Source organism: Plecotus auritus (genome assembly GCF_963455305.1).
Source record: "Plecotus auritus genome assembly, chromosome: 1".
NCBI lineage: Eukaryota > Metazoa > Chordata > Mammalia > Chiroptera > Vespertilionidae > Plecotus > Plecotus auritus.
The window spans coordinates 7,055,576-7,068,947 of record NC_137770.1 but is presented as its reverse complement, the minus strand read 5'-3'; the positions used below and the strand labels follow the sequence as shown (position 1 = coordinate 7,068,947).

The window sequence follows — 13,372 nt, the reverse complement described above, 5'->3', positions numbered from 1 at the left end:
CCACCCCGAGGGACCCCACCCGTGCATGATTTCGTGCACCAGGCCTCTAGTTTAACATAAAACCTGAGACACTGGAAGGTGAACTGTGAGTTCCTGTTAGGGCCACCCAACCAGACCGCTGGTTTTGCTCAGAGAACCATGCCAATGAATAAAAGTATGAAAGACATTCATGTTATATGGTACCTTTCGTAACTTTAAAATAAGAGTAATACAACAAACCATAAGAATATAGAAGTGAACTTCCTGAAATAATGATCCCCTAAATCCATAAATTTATTCTGTAAAAACATTAAGCTAAGCTCAAACTATGATACAATCTTTGTAGCAATTGCCACACGAGTCATGTTTTCACACCTAAGCTGGAAAGAACTAGGTGAAGCTCTCACTTCTAACTCTGAAAAAGGAAGTATCTTCAGAGAAGAAAGATTTCTCCCTAGCCGTTATTATTTTCACTGCTATTAGGAAAGTGATCAATGTCATATTAAATTTTCTGGTATAGTGAATAAAATTTTTAAAATACAGTATCAAATGTACATCCTCAACTCTCATTCCTTTAAGTGATATCTGAAAGAGGAACCCTAACCACAGAACTGATTTTTAACAGAGAATACGCAGTGTGGTACCATTCAAACACAAGCCAGGTTCCTCACTGCCACCACTTCCCCAAACGGAAGGGTCCGTTCACTTCCCTTTCTGAGTTCTGATGCAGTGGGTGGGTGATCCATCCCTGGAGTCCTAACAGGTCTCCAGGAACCAACCATGAAGCAGACACTGCTTCATCGATGCCCCCCGATTTTAGAAACTAGGCACTTCCTGCTCTGCCTATGCAAAGCATCATACATGCCAGAGGGGAGCAGGTCTAACCATGTGGCCCTCCCCCAGAAGGCAGCTCTGAGCCATGGTGCACTCCCTCCCTGACGTGGTAAAGCCTCAAGGAAATGCCCGTGCCCCATTCTCTGCCAAGTTAAACATGCTTTCCCACAGGTTCAGGAGAGCAGCCTACTGCATCCGAAAGCTTTATCTAACCAAGAGGAGAGCTCACCACATTATCCTTTGACTTGAGTCTGTGAAAACACTCAAACATTTCTTCTTCTTGCAGATTGTGGGGAACCAGCCAACCTGCACCTAAAAAATTACTGCAATACTCACTCTTTCCTCATCAGATACGCTGGTGGTTGATGGTTAGAGGAAGCTGTACGCTGCGAAAGAAGAAATAAAATGCACCCACAAAAGAAACAGAGAGACAGACAGAGACAGAGAGAGACACACATGCAGACTTCAAAGGGAAGTGGCGCTGGTCTCCTCACAGGCCCTTAATGGAAAAAGCTGAAAAGAATGCTTCTTTACAGAAAGCAAACACTTCCTAAAATTACAAATCCTACACTATATTGTTAATGTTCTTACATAACATTTAGCATATTTTGACAGTTTTGTAAATGACAGATTTCCCATTAGTTCTCCCATTTGGGAGCAAAATTACCTACCAAACTTTTTTTGCAATTATTTCCCTGGGTGTTCACTATTAAGTCTATACGAGATAACTACTGAGAAACATTTCTCCTTATATATTCTTGCAGCAGGCTCAAATGGAGAATATTTCTAACTACTTAAAAGGAAATTAGGATTACCAAATAACCAAAGTATTATCAGAAGTGTACCGCGGTCATTAAAAAATCCTTGATGAAAACAAAAGAACTTTTCAGAATCTGAGACAAGTTTTTTCTAAGCAACACACAAAATAAAACACTCAAGACATAAGGAAAATTGCTAAATTTGACAAAATAAAAATTCTCCAGATAAAAAAATACTATAAACAAACTCAAAAATACAAAATATCTACAAAATATGACAAGAGGCTAATTTTCTTAGTAATGAAAAATCCTGCATTACAAGGAAAAACAAAAGAAAAATGAAATGTGACATGGAGAGGCAAACTCACAGAAAAAGAAATACAAATCGCTTTTAAAAAATTCTTATTGGAGTTTTTAAATATATAATAAAGTGGGCAAATGCTATAATAAACTCCCATGTACACATCACCTCGTTTCAACAATTAGTAATCAACACAAGGCCATCTGTTTCTTCTGTAAACCCCAGTCTACAACCAAACCCCAGACATCACATCATTTCATATGTAATGTAAACACTTCTAACAGGTACTGTAAAAAATGTAACCACCATATATCACTGTCACACCTATCAAAATTAATAATAATTCCTTAATATCTAATAAATATGTTCAAATCTTAATTGTCTCAAAAACTGTCTTCTTATAGTTGATTTTTAGTCACTGCATCTGGCTGATGTATCTTTGAATCTTTTTTTTTAATATATTTTTAAAATATATTTTTATTGATTTCAGAGAGGAAGGAAGAGGGAGAGATAGAAACATCAATGATGAGAGAGAATCATGGATCAGCTGCCTCCTGCACGCCCCACACTGGGGATTGAGCCAGCAACCCAGGCATGTGCCCTGACCAGGAATTGAACCACGACCTCCTGGTTCATAGGTCGACGCTCAACCCCTGAGCCATGCCGGCCGGGCACTCTGAACCTTTTTATTCAACAAATGCCACCTATCTCTTTTATTATCTCTTTTATTTTTTTCCCCTCCCCTAGTCATTTGTTCTGTAAAATTTCCTACATTTTGAGTTTTGCTGTGTTCCTATATCGTCACTTAACCTGTTCCCCTGTAAACTGTTGTTGTTGCTCAAATTGTCCTATCTCTGGTGGCATGCCCTTCAACCAAAGACCACCGAGAACACATGTGTAGTCACACGAGCTGGGAGAACAAACACCACAGGGACCAGTGGTACAGCTCAGTAAGAGAATCCACTATAGGATTTGGGCTAGTTGGGTAATTTGGGAGGATCTAGGGAAGGAAGGCTTTCTCTAAGCTGGATGCTGTCAGAAAGGGGGGTCATTTTATGTCCGGGTATCTCAAAAGACTTTTTCTAAGGGAAGGGAGACTAGAAGGAAGATGAAGCTGTAATTGATAAGGAAGCAGCAGTCACTCGTTTTAGCCAAGTATCTGGTGAGTGGCCCAGCGACCTTGTTTTCATCCGAGCTTTGTCTCACTGGATCATGCCCTCAGAGGAGCCTTGTCTGCAGTAGCTGGGGCGGTTTACATTCAACTGGAGAACAACATGGGCTATCATGGCCATGCTAGCTTCTGAACACCAGGGCTGCTCCTTTCTCTCTGCCTTTGACTCGGCAACAGAAGGCCTTCAAGTTGGCCATTGTGTCCTTGTGACATGACCCCAACAGTCTCAGGTATTCTCCTTGCTTTCTAGTACAAGATATTCCAGGCTCCTTCTGTACATATGGAATGGTCTCCAAGATAGAGTTAAATGAAAAAGTGCAAGAAAAGAACCCTGTGTAAAATATTTGTATCTATCCTATATAATAAAAGCGTAGTATGCAAATTGTCCCCTCGACCGGGAGTTGTCTGGGAGTTCAACCAGGGGGCAGGGCCGGCCGGGGGAGGGAGGGAGGCTCTGGCTGGCAGCCAGTAGCCACTAGGGTCCCTACCAGTGCATGAATTTTGTGCACTGGGCCTCTAGTATAAAATAAAGAGACCTATTATACATATGTATAAAAAAACCAACATTTTAATAAGGAGATAACCCAACTTGTTAGCAAATGAGAAGCCTTGACCTGTGTGGCTCAGCTGGTTGGGCATCGTCTGCAGACCAAAAAGTCGTGGGTTGATTCCTAGTCAGGGCACATGCCTGGGTTGTGGGTTCCATCCCTGGTGAGGGCTCATATGGTGCATTCTGCATGTACGGAGGCAGCCAATGGATGTTTCTCTCCCCGCCCCCCTTCCTCTCACTCTAAAATCAATTAAAGCATGTCACTGGGTGAGGATTTTTAAAAGGGGGGAGGGGAGATTTGACAAGCACTTCACAACATAGGATATCCAAATGGCTAACCGGTATATGAAGAGGTGCTCAAATCACTAGTTATCAGCGAAATGCCAATTGCAGCCACACTGAGATCTCCCACACACCCACAGAACGAAAGGCTGTAAAAATATCTAATGTTTAACCCACAGTACCAAGTGGAGGCAAGGCTGCAGAGGAGCTGGGACTCGCACACTTTGCTGGTAATAACTGTATGACCGCTCTGGAAAACTGTTTGGCAGCATCTATCTATTAAAGCTAACGATACACATACATGCCAGCAATTCCACTCTTAGCTAGAAACCCAGCTAAAATGAACACATGTGAACCCAAAGATATGAATGAGAATGATTCCAGCAGCATTATTCATAAGGGCTACAAATTAGAAACTATTTACTCACCTACAACAGAATGGATACGCTGTGGTATATAATTTGTGGTGATTTGTTTAATGGCCAGAAATTTTTTTGACACACCTCCCATAAAGACATGAGGTCTGTTTTCTACCCTTGAGTCCAGGCAGGCTTGTGTCTACTTCAACCCAGAGAGTCTAGGGGAGGTGATGTGATGTGACTTCTGAGAATCAGTCACCCTCAGGAAGCTTCCTCTGGAATCCCAGCCAATATGCTATGAAGAGCCCAGGCCTCATGGAGACTCGGCAACCAGGGCAGAGCCACCTTTAAAGCAACAACAGCTGGTGATAAGAGGTGAGTCTTATTCCCAAAACAGAAGAGAAAGCATGCGCACTGAAGAAATTATACCACCCTGCACAGGCAATGTCCAGTTTGAGCTCGGTGTCTCGATTACAAGGGCCCACAGTGAAAATGCGGGAGCTCATCTCCAAAGCTTGTGACTTCATCCAATACCAGAGACTGTGCTCGCCTGGCATTGCTTAAAACTCCTCTCCTCCCCTCAAGGGAATCTCTGCCTCTAGACACCGACACAACCTTCCTCTGGCCATGTGCGATCATCAACCCCGTGAGAGCCTTTTCATAGCAATATCTGAACGCTATCTAAACAGTCCACAGAGGACTCCACGTTGCAGAGAAGCAAAGCAAGTTTCAAGTGGAAGTTCTGTCTCCACTGACACGGTGTCTAAAATGTCACTAGTCCATGGCTGAAAAACTCCAGAGGTGGAGGTCCCTGTCATTGGAGATACTCCATTGTAGACTAGATAATGTGATACTATCTAGTATGTGGATTTCAAGAATGATGGAAAATGGGTTTTTTGAAAAAGATTACCTGGCCCAGGCAGTGTGGCTCCGTTGGGTGAGCGTCAGCCCATGCACCAGGAGGTCACCGGTTCGAGCCCCGGTCAGGACACATGCCCAGATTGCGGGCTGAATTCCCAGTAGGGGGCTGTGCAGGAGGCAGTGGACCAACGATTCTCTCTCATCACTGATGTTTCTCTCTCTCTCTCCCTCTCCTTTCCTCTCTTTGAAATCAATAAAAATGCATTTTTTAAAAAGATTATCTGTTTCAGATAACTCTCCAGAGAAAAACAGGGATGTTAAAATGATGATGATAAACATTTATTGAACACTGACTGTGGGCCAGATATTTTATCAAGTGACTAGTGTACATATTTCACAGTTAATTCTCACAACTACCCTATAAAACAGGTATTGTTTTGCCTTGATTTGCTGGTAAAATTAGGTTGCCCTAATGTCACCTATCAGTCAATACCTGAACTCAGATCTACCTAACTCCAATTACATACATCACTGTCCAAACGATAAACATTAAATGGCTGACAAAGCTGTGCACTCTAGACAACAAACAAAGCCACCCATGTTCTCGAAGTAGTGGGACAATGTCTGCACAGGTCTGTACTCACTGCAAACCTAGCTGGCTAGGAGAAAGGGCGAAAGGTTATGTAAAGTAGTCCTGTGATGAAGGAGAGAGAAATTATCCTGATTGTCCCCAACTGCCTCCTCCTGTAAGAGCCCAGAAGCTCTTGCACACCATGGACGCTCAGTCAGAAGCTGAGATTAATGACGACATCCCTTTATCCATAGGCGTGAAAGCTCAGGATGGACAGACGTTTGAACGGCCCCGACTGGGAATCCTGCCCTTAACAAATACACTAGATGCAGATACATGGTTTCTTGGCTGCCTACACTCACGCCCATCTGTCAGGATGGCACTGTGCCCGCTCACATGTTGGTCAAACTGTCACTAGGGCATAGGTGCCAAGCAATGGTAGTTTAAGTGGGCAGCTTGCATAGCACTGTAAGAGCGTGCGCTTCTGCAGGAAAAAAAATAAAATTCTCTGGTCATACTGAAGGGTTACAACCATAAGTGAAATATTCTTGGTCGATTTTATCATTTCAGTGAAAAAAAGATCTAGATTGGTAGAAAAGAAGCAGATGAAGGAAATTAAATCAAACAGAAAAAACATGTCGTAGTAATCTCTTATGCAATAAAATCCTTTGCTCAACAAGTCATCAGTAATTTTTTTAAATGGGATAATACACTTTTCCATGCTCTAAATTAAAAAGTAGAAATGTATTGATATTTAGTAGTCATCTGACATTAAATAAGTTCTACTTTTTAAATAACAGAAGTCTAATCTATATCCAAAATAGTCGTTTAATTACACAAAAGCAAGCAGAAACCAAATGAAATTCCCACAGATAAAAAGAAAAAGAGTATCATTTGCTTGGGAAAAGAATCAAGCAGCGGCATGGGTGCTAAGAATAAGAAACTGAGTATTTTCAGTCACAATAAATTAGGACGAGAGGGCTGTCGCCTGTCGCATCCCCCTGCTGTAATGTTCCTAACCTGTGTCTAGGTTCCCTCTCTGCCTTTAGAGACTGTTTAGATCACTGGCATGCAGTGCCTAACGTCCTGGTGCCTGCAAATGCTTCCCTAAGACTAAAACCCGAGGCTGCTGTTTGAGCCATTTGTCCTTACTCAGTCCTCGGTGGTTCTGAGGAACAGCTGGCCATCATCATTCTCTGCATAGTTCTTCATAGACAGGATCAGAACACACTGATTAAATAACCCCCAAGTCCCCTCTTTGCCATCATACATAAGAGTGATTCCATTAACATTTCCTCTTTGGAGCAATTTATCAACCCTGTTTTCAGTTGCTCACCTCTTGGACCCTTATTAGGCCTGGTAAGAAATGTCATCCACGTCAACAAGCCAAAAAAAAAAAAAAAACTTCCTTTCTTCCCACATGTACAACTTACTAAAAGTAGAATTAATATGAAGGAGTTTGAAAGTTCAGCAGAGTCCTCAGTACCCATCATCAGGGCTAGGCAAGGGGCTCTGAGACATGCATGACACCAAACACAATCCACATATACTTTCGTGCTGCAAAGACACTGTGAAAGAATGAAGACCAGCCACAGACTAAGAGAATATGTTTACAAATCGTACATCTGGCAAAGGCCTTGTATTCAGAAACATGGACACTCTAAATGCAACAATACGGAAATAGACAATCCAGTTACAAAACATGCAAAAGAAATGAACAGACAAGTCACCAAATAAGATACTGATGGCAAATAAGCACATGAAGAGATAGATATTCAACATCATTAGCCATTAAGGAAATAAAATTTAAGCCATGATGAGATACCACACACCTATTATAATGGATAACAAAAAATATCGCCAACACCAAATGCTGCCAAAGATTCAAGGAAACTGGGTGTCACATCTACACTAATAAAAGAGAAATATGTAAATTGACTGTACCTCTGCAACGCCCACCAGCCAATCAGGAGGGAATATGCAAATAAGCAGGACAAAGATGGTGGCAGCCCCGCCTCCAAGCCGCTGCAGGGGATGGGGGAGGAGGCAGAGGGAGCTACAGGAGCAGCACTCCGGCCGGAATGAAGCGAACACTGCAGACTCCAGCCGGAGCGAAGGCAGAAGGCGGAGCGAAGGCAGAAGGCGGCGGCCAGAGCAAAGGCCTGGGTCCCAGGTGCCAGAGGAAAACTGGTGCCAGCAGCCAGGTGAAGGAAGGCCTACTGCACAAATCTTCGTGCAACGGGCCTCTAGTACAGTGATAATAGGACTGGGAAAGTCTGGTAGCTTCTTAATAAGTTAAACATACACCTATGTCTTCCAGACAGTCTATGAAGACTAAAAGTTTAAGAGCAGGTTCTAACCCTTAGTTAGCACTGTGAAATGTGGTCACAATGCAGTTATACATAGTACCATCAAACAATGACATTTGTTCAGCTGTTACTTGGAAAAACCATTTGAGAAAAGTAATTAGCCTGAAATAAAGCTATAGTTATCTTAGATTTCTACCTTCATGATTTTTTTAAATTTTAGACATAATTGTCAATTAGACAGATAACAGGATATCTTTTGAGTTCTTGAAACCAGGAGCTAGGTCTAGAGCAAACTTATCCACCCCACATGCAAACAGCAGCAAGCCCGCCAGTCTGCAAAGAGAAAATAACATAAGTACACGGGAAGAAATTATAAGAGAGTGGGATGGTGCAGCCCTAGTCCCAGTTCTCATTTAGTCCCTTGTGGGACCAACTACATTGTTCCAGATATTGAGCTTCACAAGATAAATGTGTCCTTCCAACCCAGGGGTCCTCAAACTATGGCCCGCGGGCCACATGTGGCCAGCCGAGGACATTTATCCGGCCCACTGGGTGCCGCTGCCTGTCCTGCTTAGCAGCCGACTTGTCCCAGGCCCGCAGTGCACATAGAAATTTGTTCATAGTTTTTTTTTTTTAACTATAGTCCGGCCCTCCAACGGTCTGAGGGACAGTGAACTGGCCCCGTTTAAAAAGTTTGAGGACCCCTGATGTATACATTTGCTTAAAAAGTATATGACAGAACACTCCCAAATCTCAAAGTAATAACCTTGTAATTATATGACTTCCATCTAGTATATCTTCCCACTTGATGTACATGGCTTACTGATAAACATTTCAGTATGGGTTTAATATTCATCCTAAATATTTGCCAATGTGCACAGTGTCTTAATTTTCAAATCCTAGAGTACTGGTTCCCTTCCTATGGGCCAAAGACCCGTGGACAGATAGGACTTACTGCCAAGAATCATCAAAATCCACGTACCGACATGAAGACTACATAAATAATATGACTCACAATGCATTTTTCCCAGCTGACAACGTTGATGCTATGGCTAGTAAAATTCTTAGTAAGTTTAGTGAAGAATATTACCAAAAGTCGTTTCTTGTCATTAGCATTTATTTATTAGTGAATATTAAAACTCTAACTCCTATTAGGGAGGAAGGCACACCTCATCTCTCTCTAGAGAGTTTTTTGTTGTTGTTTTTTTAGAGTGTTGTCCATGTCACCCAGACCAAGAATAGAACGTGCTTATGTCTGAGTGCAAAGATTCGCAACAACACTGGGAGAGATGGACAGGAGTAATTGGAAAAGTGCATAACATTACTTCAAAACAGCAAAACACATCTTTGTTACCCCACCTAGCTAGGTGTTTTGTCGAGATTCTATCACCTTTCTAAATTAATCTTACATCCTTATTAACAAGTCCATAGTTGCTATACTTTTATCGATAGTATAAGTTTTCAAGTGTATCCTACACATTTATTGACTTCTTGTGCGCTGAATGCCAGATAACTTACGCAGAAAAGAATGATGTCTATTAATTTAAAACGAAGAAAACTTGCTTCAACAAAATACTGCAATAGCAAGAATAGACTGCACCTAGCAATTCCTGACACACAGCAGGCACGTGCTATATGGTGAACAAATGAGTCCATTTCCACTCACTGAAAAATAACCTCAGCAAGTAAAATATCCGACCAGTCTGAAAAATATTTTCCAGTCCTCTTCAGTTACCAATCCATTCTCTAGACCCATCCAGATTAGTTTTCCTGGAAGCCACACACACACAATTTAATTCCTATTAAGTTTACTGCCTGATATATGGAGGTATCAGCATTGGAACTTTTGTATAAGTTCAGGAGTCATCCTTCACTTGATATAAGGTAAAATGTAAAGCTTTGCCTCATTTTCAATAAGGCTTATTCTTCAAGCCAAAATTCTATTCATCGTAAATTATATCTTAGTAGGGGTGGCTTTAAGGGGGGAAAAATATAGCTGTCAAAATAAAAATCTTGTTTTTTCTTTTCTAGACGTCTGGGACATTCACTTATATATTATTATTTCACATTAGTTCTTTAAAAAAAAAAAAAAAAGCTGGCCTCTTCAAGAAATTTAATTTTAGGAGCTGTCAACATTTTGGATGCATTACTGTTATTTTTAAAATACACACTTGCACCCAGGAATAAAACTTAGCGTAAGCTTTTCATATAACCATCACCGCTTCCTGGGCACGTACTACCTTACTATATGCCAGGTTCTACGCTTGACACATGACTCCATTATCCCATTTGTTGAACAAATATCCTGTCTTCGTTTTTGCAGCACTGAACAGAAGAAGCCATTACACTCTCCACAGGATATGACTAGTACTAGATACCAGTACGGAAGTTGACAGTCATGCTTAACACAGGTTCGCTGTTAGGAAATTCGAGTTGCTTGCTGCATTGACACATCGTGGTCAGCAATGCAGAGATGCAGAGCGAAGACCACCTGTGGGAGCTTGGGCAGAGGGTCACGGCTGCGTCAGTGACGTCCCCTTCTTGGGTAGCAGATGAACAGAACCTCACCTACCGAAATGCAATGCCGATTACTCCCTGCCATTCCAAACAGCACCAGCATAATCTGAACAAAAGGATTCTATCAAGAACCCTTGCTTCCCTCCGAAAACGGCGTGAAAACGGTAGGCTGGACGCTCCCCCAAAAGTATCCTGCTCGGCATGTCATACAAAGGAAGGTGCCTGTATTCAGAACTCTTAACGAGTGCCGCTCCCCAATTTATTTATTTTTTTTACTCTTACACATTTCAGACTCAACAGATGGGCAGTCCCAGTTTTTAAAAAGGAGAAAGGAAAATAATTAGAGATGCTCGTCCGCGGCTCCCTAAAAGCACCGCCGCCACCACCACCCCCATAGCAAAACTGGTCTTTCCAAGCTGTTCCCCCAAACATGGAAGGTGGGGAGGGAAGTACAAAGCAAGACAAAAATGGTTGGCTTGATAGAGAAGTTAGAAAAATAGGTGGCCTCCACAGGTACCTAGTTAGTCTGTCTCTGTCTGTCTGTCTCTCTCTCTCTCTCTCCCCCCCCCCCCCCCAGAGACTCCGGTGCTGTTTGTGGGAGCTAATTAACTAAATCACCTAAGAGTTTTGAGACCAGGGCCAAAACCTATTTCGACGGTAGGAAAAGCTGCTTGTTACCCTTGAACACAGAGCAGGGTGCCGCCCCGCGGGCTTGGGAGACGAAGCCCAGAGCGCTGCCCGAGGGTTACGCAAAGCCCTGGGGAACCTCCCCCCACCTCCCCACCCCCACTCCCCCGGGCTCCACGGCCTGGCCGCAGCCCAGCAGGGCAAGCTCGCAGCAGCCAGGGACAGGCAGGCGAGGGCGGCCCTGGACGCTGTGCTCAGGGGCCCGGACCCCTGGTCCCTGCTCAGGTGCCAAGTCCAGCGTCACGGCCTCCGGGCTGCCCCTACCTCTCCCATCACCCGGGCCCCACAATGGCCAGGCCTCGCTCTAAAAGGAGCTTTTCAGCACCAGCAAAACATCAGGTTGGTTGGTAGGTGGTTGCTTCTATCGTGTTTACCCTCCAGAATGTCTGCTCCGTGACAGCAGAGGGACCTCGTCGGGCCAGGCTGGCACGGACCCCATCTCTCAGGCCCGGCCCGGCCGCGCCAACACGCCGTCCAGAACGTGCAACTAAGCCTGGGGGCCAGGGTGGGGGCCGGCCTGGCCACTGCAGGGAGCCCGGGCCGCCTCGGGGCCTGAGGGAGACCCGGCTGAAGGGGATGCCCGCGTCGCGCCGCCCGCAGCCCCCGGCGCCGCCAGAGGACACGGCCACCCCGCGCCAGCCCAGCCCCCGGCAACCCCCGGCAGCCCCCTGCGTGGCCCCCGCTCGGCGCTCGCAGCACCCCTACCCCGAGCCGCAGAAACGTCTCCTCCTTCCCAATATGAACTTCCCGCCGCTTTCGACTACTCGCAACTCCGCTGCGGCGCCGGCCCCGGCGCACTTTGCAGTATGGGGCCTTCCCATTGGCTCGGCGGCAAGCGGGAGAGGCGGGGCGAGCGGGGACGTCGCGGAGTGGGGCGGAGCCTGCGTCGGCCCCGCGGCCTCTCCTGATGCTGGAAGCCGTGGGCCCGCGCTCCCACTGCATGCTGGGAAATGGAGTCTTTCACAGCCGGAGCTGGATCTCCGTCCACCTGCCCCCGTGGGTTTCTGGGAAATGTGGTTTATAAGCTCTGAGTCAGTCCTGCTCGGTGCCTTAGGAAGCCGAAATAGGGATTGCCAATATTCGCAGTGGCTTTGATTTATTCCGTAAGTGTTGGCACAGGGTGAGCTGTGAAAGTAGTCCTATGGTTCCATGGGCTGAGTGTCTCCTCTGCCTATTGGGACTGGCGCTTTCCCACTTCTGGGGCACCTTACAGGGGTGCTTGTGCCACAGCAGCTTGCTTCAGTGTACCAGGGCCTGCCTCTGGAAGAAAACAGGGGAGCGGGTGGTTCAAATCCTAGCTCTTCCACTTTGTAGCTTTGCGACCTAAGTTACTTCACCCTGAGAAGTCTCAGTTTCCTGGTCCTGTTAGGATTGAATAAGATCCAGGGGTCCTCAAACTTTTTAAACAGGGGCCAGTTCACTGTCCCTCAGACCGTTGGAGGGCCGGACTATAGTTTTTTTAAAAAAAAACTATGAACAAATTCCTATGCGCACTGCAGGCCCGGGACGCGTCAGCTGCTAAGCAGGACAGGCAGCGGCACCCCGCGGGCCGGATACATGTCCTCGGCGGGCCGCAGTTTGAGGACCCCTGATACACAGTGCTCTGTACATAGTAGGTGACCAGTAGCAGACAATATTATATTATTCTGTCCAGTCATTGCCATGTGTCTAAATGCTACCTGTCTTTCAAATCCTCAGCGTCCACCTAACCTTTTCTAGTATTTTGTGTGTAATTCTCTTATGCCACAGTTAGCTTTGTACTTTGAATCAGTCATCTAAGACTGCGCCCCCCAAGAGTCTGTAAGCTGATTGTGGACTGGGACTCTGTTATAAAAATCACCAAAGCCATAGGCAGAGGGAGACTGACAATGAAGCTGATGAAGCGCAGAGCCCAGAGCCTCATCAGCACGGGTCCTTCTGAGGCCCTGGGTCCTTTTACACCTTAACAATGTGGTTACATGTTGTTGGGGTGGGTTGGGTAGATGGTTGGTTGGTTGGTTAACTTTTGTATTTGCCATGTAAGATATTTTTGTATGCTTTTCTTAAAGAAGACCTCCAAAATTATGGGAGCTTTAGTCCCCACAAAACCTGAAACACTGGGTCCATTGCACAGTGCAGCGTTGTGCATGATGACTCATGTCTGCCCCTCCAGGTCCCCTCACCTGCTCCAGATACTTCTCCAGCCTGCCCTCC

The 13,372-nt window shown here is 44.9% G+C and overlaps 1 protein-coding gene across 2 annotated transcripts in view; it reads right to left on the bottom strand.

Annotated features, from left to right (window-relative positions):
* VRK1 (VRK serine/threonine kinase 1) overlaps positions 1-11,985 on the bottom strand; it is a 59,492-nt gene extending 47,507 nt beyond the window's left edge. The window contains exon 1 of one of the 2 annotated variants that reach the window (XM_080658846.1): positions 11,885-11,985. The gene's annotated coding sequence lies outside the window, so the exon portion shown is untranslated. The remainder of the gene's footprint in view (positions 1-11,884) is intronic. The other variant, XM_080658847.1, reaches the window with a different exon arrangement.
* Between the last annotated feature and the right edge of the window lie 1,387 nt (positions 11,986-13,372).